We start from the raw sequence: 2,563 nt of genomic DNA, 5'->3' as shown, positions 1-2,563 counted from the left end.
ACATAAAATTTTAAATTTAAATTTCTATGAAACTACATTGTCTTTTCCTAGAGGCAGAGTCCTGATATTTTAAGTTCTATTATAAAAGTGAAGATGAGAAAATACAGAAATACCCTTTCTAGCTCAAAGTAATGTTTGCATTGCTAAATTCGATGGAGTTTAGTACCAAGTCACTGGCAAGAAAGTACACACTATTTGTTCAGGGAAATGTAATATTTGAACACTAATAATACTGGAGCTGGTTGCCATAGATTAAATCTTGAAAGTAACCTTATTATTTTGCTCTGTCAACTGTCTTTTGAGACCTAGAGATAATCCTAGGAGAGAGAACTCTGGTTCCTTTTAGAATTTGTTTGATTTCATTAGGACTAATTTATTAGGAAGCCATTGGGAACCTAGTCTGGGAAATTAGTAGATAGACAATTTAAAAATTAGTGGCCTCTGGTTTCATGTTGATGGATCATGTGTCTATGTCTGTTTGTCGGACTGGACACAAGCTGAAGGAAAAATCTTTATGTTATCTTATCTTCTGACATAATAGATCAAGCTCTTTTAGTTTTTCTCTTAGGGAATTTTTACCAAACTGCCAGTATCTTGGACTCTTTCTTCAATTTTCTAGAATCTCCTTAAATCAGGTGCTATAATTGAATATGACTATAGAAAACAATGATCGTGAGGTTGGAGTCAGAAGAATCAGGAAAATAGTTTTGGTACTAGCAAAATTTATAGCTATTCCCCTGGTGTAGGTTAGTTCAGGGCAGGTGATGTATCAGTGTCAGTATCTGATGCATACCAGGCTTATTCGGCTTCTTATAATTGTCACAAAACATGGGCAATTTCCTCCATCATGTCATGTTTTTGTACATGCTTCTTTTAAAAAAATGAAGTTGAGTTTTTATTTTAGTCTCCTTTTTTTTTTCATTTCTAAAGTAATCCGACATCTTAGCAGTCATTCTTAATATACAGCCAGTTCTGTATCTCACATCAGCATCATTTAATCTCCCTACCTGCATTTGCTGACCTTCATCTGTCATTGGTGAATTTACCCCCGTTGGCAGTTAGTGATTTGAATTAGTTAAGAATTCTTTAAATGTGGTTTCTTGTGAACACACTACTTTCTTTTTTTTGGTAAATATCCAAATAGCAAGCAAATGTGCTTTATGACTTTACAGAAGTTTTTCCAACTTCTCTTAAAATTAGGATTATTGGACTCGAGTTTTTTTATTACCTATTGAATGGACAATAAATCCTTTGAAATTTTGGGATATAATATTTGGAGGAAGGAGAAGTTTCTCTGATGCCTTCAAGGCTGTGAATAAATTGAAAAAAGCCTCACTCATTTGTCATATCTTCCTATACCTTTCAAGGTCCCTCCTGGTTTAGTGAATGGTAGGTAGCTTTGTTGTGTTTTGTTTTGTTTTTTAAATGTTTTTTCAGTTATAGTTGGCGTACAATATTGTATTAGTTTAAGGTGTACCACATGGTGATTAGACATTTATATAATTTACGAATTGATCATCTTGATAAATTTAGTACCCATCTGATACCATACATAGTTATTACAATATGATTGACTATATTCCTTATGCTATACTTTACATCTCCATGACTATTTTGTAACTACCAATTTGTACTTCTTAATCTCTTCCTCTTTTTCACCCCTCCCCCCACACACACACCTCTCTCCCATCTGGCAACCATCAAAATGTTTTCTGTCTATGAGTTTGTTTCTTTTTTGTTTGTTCGTTTATTCTGTTCTTTAGATTCCACATGTAAGTGAAATCATATGTCATCTGTCTTTCTTGGTCTCACTTACTCCACTCACTACAATATCCTTTAAGTCAGGGATTCCTGATCCCTGGCCCGTGGACTGGTACTGGTCTGTAGCCTGTTAGGAACCGGGCCGCACAACAGAAGGTGAAGCGGCAGGCCAGTGAGCAAAGCTTCATCTGTATTTACAGCCACTCCCCAGCACTAACATCACCACCTCAGCTCCACTTCAGATCATCTGGCATTAGATTCTCATACTAGTACCAGTCTCTGGTGCCAAAAAGATTGGGGACCGCTGCTCTAGGTCTATCCATGTTGCTGCAGATGGCAAGATTTCTTTTTTATGGCTAAATGATATTCCATTGTATATGTGTACTATCTCTTTTTTGTCCATTCATCTATTGATGTTTTGTTTTAACAAAGCAATGCATGTGTGTAGTTTAAATAGTCAAATGATATTTACCTGTATATTTTCTTTAAAAAATATGTGGATATTGTTACCTCTTGATATTTAATTATCTTTTGACTTACTATAGTAGATGACAATTTTAGCTTTCATATAGCCTCTTTACCCTGCCACCTCCCTCATATATTTGTATTATAATTGTTAGTAAAATCCACATTTAGCGTTTTCATTTTATGACTATGCAACTATTGTTTATTGCAGAAAGTTACATTCTTTTATTTAGAGATAATAATTGCCTCAATTTTTCATTTGCTTCATTTTCTTTGAATTTTATGGATTAGTTTCCTTACAACTTCCTATAGCTTCCATATGGTTAAACCATTTGAA

This window comes from Pteropus medius, unplaced genomic scaffold, assembly GCF_902729225.1.
Source record: "Pteropus medius unplaced genomic scaffold, Ma_sr-lr_union100, whole genome shotgun sequence".
Lineage (NCBI taxonomy): Eukaryota > Metazoa > Chordata > Mammalia > Chiroptera > Pteropodidae > Pteropus > Pteropus medius.
The sequence above is the reverse complement of the archived record's forward strand: the minus strand, read 5'-3'. Positions refer to the sequence as shown.